Consider the following 7,270-nt stretch of genomic DNA (forward strand, 5'->3'; position numbering starts at 1 on the left):
CCGTCGCTGGAGGTCTACGGCCTATGCCGGGAAACTCTATTTGCAGCTAAAACGGCTTGCTAGAAAGATTTCCGGTTTCTATTTCTGTTGATATCCTCCAGGAGGAGAGATGGCGAACGTATAGAAGTATCTTGAGAACTAGTATTTAATGAGGAAGGGCCGGGCGGAAGCTCGCTTTTATTACTTGCGAATAATTAATAATGCCGTAAACAATTTAGCGGCTTCAGCTCTCTTGTATGGATATATAGTAGAAGGCTTTATATGTCTTCTGCTTTACAGTGGGGGAGGAAGGTTGACTTCCGTACGCGAAATCCTCGTACTATTAGAAGTTTGTGCCAATTAGCTCTCATAAAACGGCTTCAGTTGCTTTGTTCGCTAGTCCTTTTGCTTTTCCTAATCCTTTCCTTGTTTGGTGGTCCAATTTTAAATGCCTGCAATCCTACATTCTTTTTCGTCTCTGTTCACACAGACCCATAAACTACTGTACTACATCATAAAGGAGTTTCGCGAACATATTCTTTGCAATTAACTTATGGTTCAGTGTGTGGCGCAGAAAGTGGGTTGAGGAAACGGATTAATATGTCGGGTGAACCCAGCCTCTTTCTAAATAATTTTCTATGTAGCTTAACTGTTTTACCCTCATGGTGGGGTGTGCTGCAGGAGTAGGAAATGAAGGCTGTTTGGACGTGGGTGCTAATTTTTCAAACTATTTTCTGCCCATTTCTAGCCCCATTTACAAGGCTAGAGAGGCAGTTTATTAGTCAGTGTTCTTTGCTATTCATGAAAGATGTCATACCATATAGGACTATTCATCCATCCTTTAGCTTTCTTCAAACTGATTGGCAATGGCTCTCCAGGATTCCAGGCAAGAAATTCTCACTGGAGACATCTGTGAATGTGCAAGCTTTATAAATATATATATATTGTAAAATATCTACAATACAAAATTCCAAAATGGTCTTGTCTCCATCTGTCACTGAAAAATAGCTTATCAACTGGTGGTGTAGCTAGTGATTTAACATCTGAAGGGATTGTCACTGAGTGACATTGGTATTAAAATATAAGAAATCTTGTTGGACTGGCTCCAGGGATTGGGAGGTGCTGTTCTGTCCTCCCCTCTCTGTGGCCAGTACCAGTTATGTGGGGTGCCTCAAGGCTCAGGTCTGTCTCTCCTATTTAACAACTATATGAAGCTGTTGGGAGAGGATATCTGGAGGCATAGGGTTTGGCATGCTGATGATACCAAATTATTTACCCCATGCAGGGCAAGTGATGCTGTTCAGGTGTTTGCTCAGTGGCTGGAGGCTGTAAGGGCCTGGATGGGGAGAAACTGTGACTCAACCTGAACAAGATGGAGTGGTTGTGGGGTTTTGGCCCCCAGGGTCAGGGGAGTTGACATCTCTGACTTTGGATGGGGTAGCATGACCCAGAAAGATCTGGTATGCAATTTGGGAGTCCTCCTAGGCTCATGGTTCCTGCTGGTACAGCAGGTGGCAGCCATGGCCAGGGGGGCCTTTGCACAAATTCATCTTGTGTGCCAGTTGCACCCATTCCTGGACTGGGAGTACTTGCTCATGGTCACTCATGCCTTAGTCACCTTCTGTTTGGATCATTGCAATGTGCTCTTCATGGGGCTTGAAGACCATCCGGAAACTACAAGTGGTCCAAAATGCAGTGGCACACAAAGTTTTGCATGCCCTGCAGATCACCCAAGTTACATCACTGCTGCATGAGCTGCACTGGCTCCCAGTTGCTTTCCAGGTGCAAGTCAAGGTGCTGGTTATCACCTTTAAAGCCCTAAATGGAAAAGGCCAGGCTATTTGTGGGAATGCCTCCCCCTGAGGGTATCTGCCTATCCTATTATGATAGAGTTGGTGCACTCCAGGTCCCTTCTCTTACATGTTGTCAACTGATGGGACCTCAGAGACACACCTTCTTGTTAGCTGTTCCAGCCTTTGGAATAAGTCTCCCACCTGAGATCTGAGAGATCTCCTTTTAGCCTTCCAGAAGGCCATGAAGACCTGGCTCTTCCCCCAAGCATTGGGCTAGAATGGTGGTTGAGCTGGTAGGCTGTTTGATCTGGCACCTGGGGGGAAGGATGTTTTTATCTTGCTTTTATTACTTCTTGTGCACTGCCTAGAATCACTGAATGAGATGGGAGGCCATATAAGTTCTGTAAATAAAATAAGTATTATATGAAAGTAGCTGTAAATGCTAGAAGGAAACTATTGAGACACTTTCTGTAATATTGTCATAATGCTCAAGGAGATCTGGTGGCCAAGAAACCCAACCAGATCACACTATTTTCATTAAAGTCCTAAGTGTTAAGGCTACTTTGTTATGCTCAATATAAACCTTAAAAAGGTTTTTTATTGTATTATACTAAACCAAAAATCTCAAAATTCCTTTTGTCATCCATGAACAGCGGTTAAATGGAACAATATTCAGGGTTAGGTTGTTTTTTTTAAGCAAGTCTTCCTGATTTCTTGTATCTTAAGGTGGCAACAATTTGATTTTCACCCATAATTTGATTAAAAATTATGCTTCTATATTTACTTAATTCTAAGTAACAAGAGCCAGTTTGGTGTAGTGATAAGGCATCAGGCTAGAAACAGGGAGACCGTGAGTTCTAGTCCCGCCTGAGGCACAAAGCCAGCTGGCTGACCTTGGGCCAGTCACTTTCTCTTAGCCCTAGGAGGCAATGGCAAACCACTTCTGAAAAACCTTGCCAAGAAAACCGGAGACTTGTCCAGGCAGTCTCAGAATCAGACATGATTGAATGGATTAAAATAGATTTTAAAAGTCAGTAACAAAATAAATAGAATTTAGGATATAATAACAAGAATACAGCAGGGATGTGTCCATAAAGTCACCAGGAGACTGGGCTGCTTCTCATATCCCCTTAACCACAGCACAAACTTGCCCCAATAATTGTTTTACACATGTTCTCAATCCATTACCTTTGTATTATCCCTAGCCTACAGCTGAAGCAGCTAAAAGTCATCTTTAGATTTCCAGTTTAAAATAGTATTTTCTCAATTGTCCCAACACAATCTACTACAGTTCACTGACAACAAGGTTGATGATTCAGAAAGGGGGAGAGATCTGTCCAGCTCTATTAGCCACTTTAGGCAGCTAACCCCTTGCCCTTCTGGTCATTAGGCACTGTGCCTAATTGCCCTTTTGGCTAAGACGGCAGAAGAGAAAGATATATGGCTCGCAAAGTGCTTGTCAGATCTTATGCAGGCAACTTACAATATATTGCGTAAGTTTAGCAGCCTTGAAAGAGCACTACATTTGTTTGTTTTTTAAAAAAAACAGGACTACTTTTACTTGAAAGTACACCAGTCGTGTATTGCGCTGGGTTGTGCCTGCTGTTGCTGGTTCTGCCACCAATGAATGCATTACAGATTTTCCACTGCTTCTAACGAGAGGTTTTGTGGGAGTGTTATTGTTTCTATTACTTTCGTGCAGGGTTATTTTACCTGTTCCATGGACTACCTCCAGACGCTGTCAGTGACATCCATTCACTGTTAGCACTGCCGTTCCTCTGCAGCACTGGTTGAGAACAGAGCTCACTCCTTGACTGTGTCTCCTGCTTCATTCTGGGCCACTCCTGTGTGTCTGCAACTTATTGCCCACGTTATTTTTGGACACCAAATTAGTCTTTTTAGAAGAGCGCTATAGTTCTGTTCAAAAAGAGCCTCACTGAAAGGAAACAGGAGCAGAGCAGCTCTGCACTGCAATTTATTAGTCAAACTTGGTGACTACAGTAAATCAGACATTCTAAGCACCTATATTCATAGGCCACTCGTTAATGAGAGCGACCGGTGGTTGTCTTTCCCACTAAGAGGAGACACAAGTGGGATGGGAAATAAAGCCAGATGAAGCCACCAATTGTTTTTCTTGACTTGTCCTACATTAAAGCAATAAGGACAGCACCTGCCAAGTTTATTATTGAAGCAAGCAGGTATTGACGACAAAGCAAGCACAAATGTTAGCATAGTTTTCTGCTGGCTTGTGGACTGAAGGAAAGCACTTAATATGGCTATCTGGATGTGCCCTTTATCTTTTTAAACAATAACGAAATCCGAGCAGGTGGCACCTATCAACCTTTGCTGATTTAAAAAGCAAAGCAGGATCAAGTTATATGAAGGACCGCCTTTTCCCAGTCACATCTACCTGGCCCACCAGAGTGGGGAGGCAGGACATATTATGGGTCCCTTCTATTAGGGAAGTTCATCTAGTGGGACCATGAAAAAGGGCCTTATCCTTGGTGGCTCCCTCCCTGTGGAACATCATTTCCCTGGAGATTAGATTGGCCCCCACGCTGATACTTTTCTGAAAAGCCCTGAAGACGTGGTTCTGTCAGCAGGCCTGGGGATCCCAGGTTGAGACAGACCTGATCAAGTGGCTGCTCTGATTGTGTTTATAGCCGCCGCAGGTGTGTGTGTGTGTGTGTTGATGGGTTTTTTATAATGTGGATTTCAATTTTGTAAGTCACCCAGAGTCACTGTGTATGAGTTGGGCGGCCATATAAATGTATTAAATAAATAAACAAACCCAGGTTAGTATTTGAATGGAGGAATGTCGAATTCCAGGGCTGTACACTAGACTGAGAAGGCATAAAAACATCCTAGAAAGCAGCAATATCAAGCCACTTAAATAATGCTGCCAAGAAAACTGCCTGAATGCAGTCACTAGGAGTCAAGCTTAACTTGATTTAAAAGTGTTTATACAGAGAGAACACTGTTGTTCATGAAAAAGTAATGCAATTCAAAAAAATTAAAAAACAAATTCTGATGTGCAGAATTAGTATTTCACACAGAACACAGTTAATAACATCAATTAATTCAAGCAGAAGAGTAACTGGCACTGTAGCAGTGACAGGAGATGAGATGGAATTATTCTGTTGTGTAACCCTTTACTAGGTAAGAGTATTTATATTGTTTATAAAGAAAGGCATTGATACCAACATTCATCTCCTATGCACATAAAAAGTTATAGTATGTTCCTTAACTGTCTGATTGCTGTTGATATTTCAATTTCAAGCTATGTGATGTATGGAAGTAGGAGTAAAGGGAGTACATTTCTACAATGAATCATCTTCAAACAATTGGAACTTGACACAAAATCAGTCCCTTGGTTGTCTATCCCAGGAGGGCACCGCAAAATAAAGAGAGCAGCTTCAGGAGAATTGCTCTGTACCACCATAAGTCCTTTCTTATGCCCACCAATTGTTCCTACAATAGTGGAGCAGCCGCATCTTTGTCCTGACTCTAAACTGTCTTGCTGCCCTACCATGGATTACATTTGGTCTCCATTTTAACAGTCTTCTTGGGCCAATTCTAGAGATACAATGACCTGGGAAAGGGTTTTTAACCCCTTTTCTCAAAGCTTTAATCCATCAATTTCTCAAGCATTTTCCCACAATTGTCAGTCAGACTCAACCAACATAATATAGGCAATCTAAGTAATTTTTAACATCAACTTATTCAATTGCAAAAGAATGGGTGCATGAAAAATCCATGAGGACAATGGAACTGTTAAAATAACTTTTGCTTCACCTGTTTGATGAGGAAAAGCACATCTTTGTGATCAAATCCTCAGAGCCTGCTATGCCAATCACCAGCTTTTTTCAATTTTCTTTAGGAAAAAATTGAACTGGGAAGATAAAATTTTAAACCCTTTTCCTAAGCCACTTATTATGTCATAGGAAAGCACAGTTGCTGAGATTAAAAAACAGTATGAAACTTGAGATATTTGTTCAGTGGCAGCTAATTAAGCTGTATATTTTGTAATTCATAGGAAAATGGCATTACAAATCTTTTCCTATTTCACTTTTTTCATTCAGAGTCTAATAGTTGAAGACCATCAACACTTTATACCAATATGAATTGAAATTCTTATGTGAGTATGAAAAGTGCATAAAAGAAAGCAAATTATTCTACAATTATCCTTATAGACAGCAAAAGAAACTGGTTATTGTAATATTTCCTTCTATGTTAAAAAAACCATGGACAAATAAGCATATATCAGTTTATGAAATGGGGCTATTGACTCCTCTCTTCCACCTATCAGATTTTATATATCCTCAAATTGTGTTAAGGAATATATCCAACTATCTGGACAGATTATGTAAATGAGCAAAGGATTGTAGGGTGGTAGGTTACTTTGATCTTCCATGTGCTCCAACAGAAGACATTCTGTCAGAAAAATGGAAATTTCCTTTAGATTCCAGGAATATGGAAACTCTAACTACAAAGCCTGGAATAGGAAAGACCATTTCCTTGATTCTCCTATCAACAGTAATACCAGCTTTTCAACAATACAGAAGTATAGCAGCTCAGTAATTTTTTAGCTTTGAGTACAATAGTTCAGAAATGTGCTTTTAAAATCTCCTGACTGTAATTTAGAAAATGGAGCTTTAATCTAATAATGGTTCCACAGAACAACAATTATAGATAGCTTAAATAGCTGCTACTACATGAAAGAAAAAGGGCTGAACGAAAATCCAATGTGGAAACCAACAGCCTGATCCACAGCCATATCCTGTACATACTTATTCAGGAGCTTCCTGAATTTCTACTTAGGTAGACATAGTTGCAGTTACATGCAATCACCTACCTATGTAATTTGGAAGAAAGACTCAGTAATTACAGTAGCATCTTCCTTCAAGTAGACTTATACAGATTCAAATTTTCAAAACTGTCTTAGGCAGAAAAACTGCATTACCACCCTACTGCAATTATCTGAAGCCAGATTATATTACTGGAGTATCAAAGCATCATTTGCAGATGAGGATCTACAAATTAACTGCTTAATTCCCAACCTCATTAATTCTTATCCAAGACTGCTTCCCATCCAGTTGTACCTTATTTCAAATATAGGGGATTCCACTGCAAGATCTGTCTCTCATCTGGAGTATATTTGGGAAGGGGGGGAAGGAGAAAGCAGGATCAATGGGAAGAAGATATCAGGTAACAGGGAAAAGTTAGCATCCTTCATCAATGCAAACTGCCCTGTACAAATGTCCCAACCCAGAGAGAGAAAATGAAGACCCAGTTTGGTGTAGTGGTAACGATGCTGGCCTAGAAACCAGGAGACCATGCGTTCTAGGCCTGCCTTAGGCACGAAAGCCAGCTGGTTGACTCTGAGCCATTCACTCTCTCTCAGCCCAACCCACTTCACAGGTTGGTTGCTGTGGGGAAAATAGGAGGCGGGAGAATTAGGTATGCTTACCACCTTGAATTATATATAAGGTGGTGGG

This window comes from Candoia aspera, chromosome 2, assembly GCF_035149785.1.
Source record: "Candoia aspera isolate rCanAsp1 chromosome 2, rCanAsp1.hap2, whole genome shotgun sequence".
Classification (NCBI taxonomy): Eukaryota; Metazoa; Chordata; class Lepidosauria; order Squamata; family Boidae; genus Candoia; species Candoia aspera.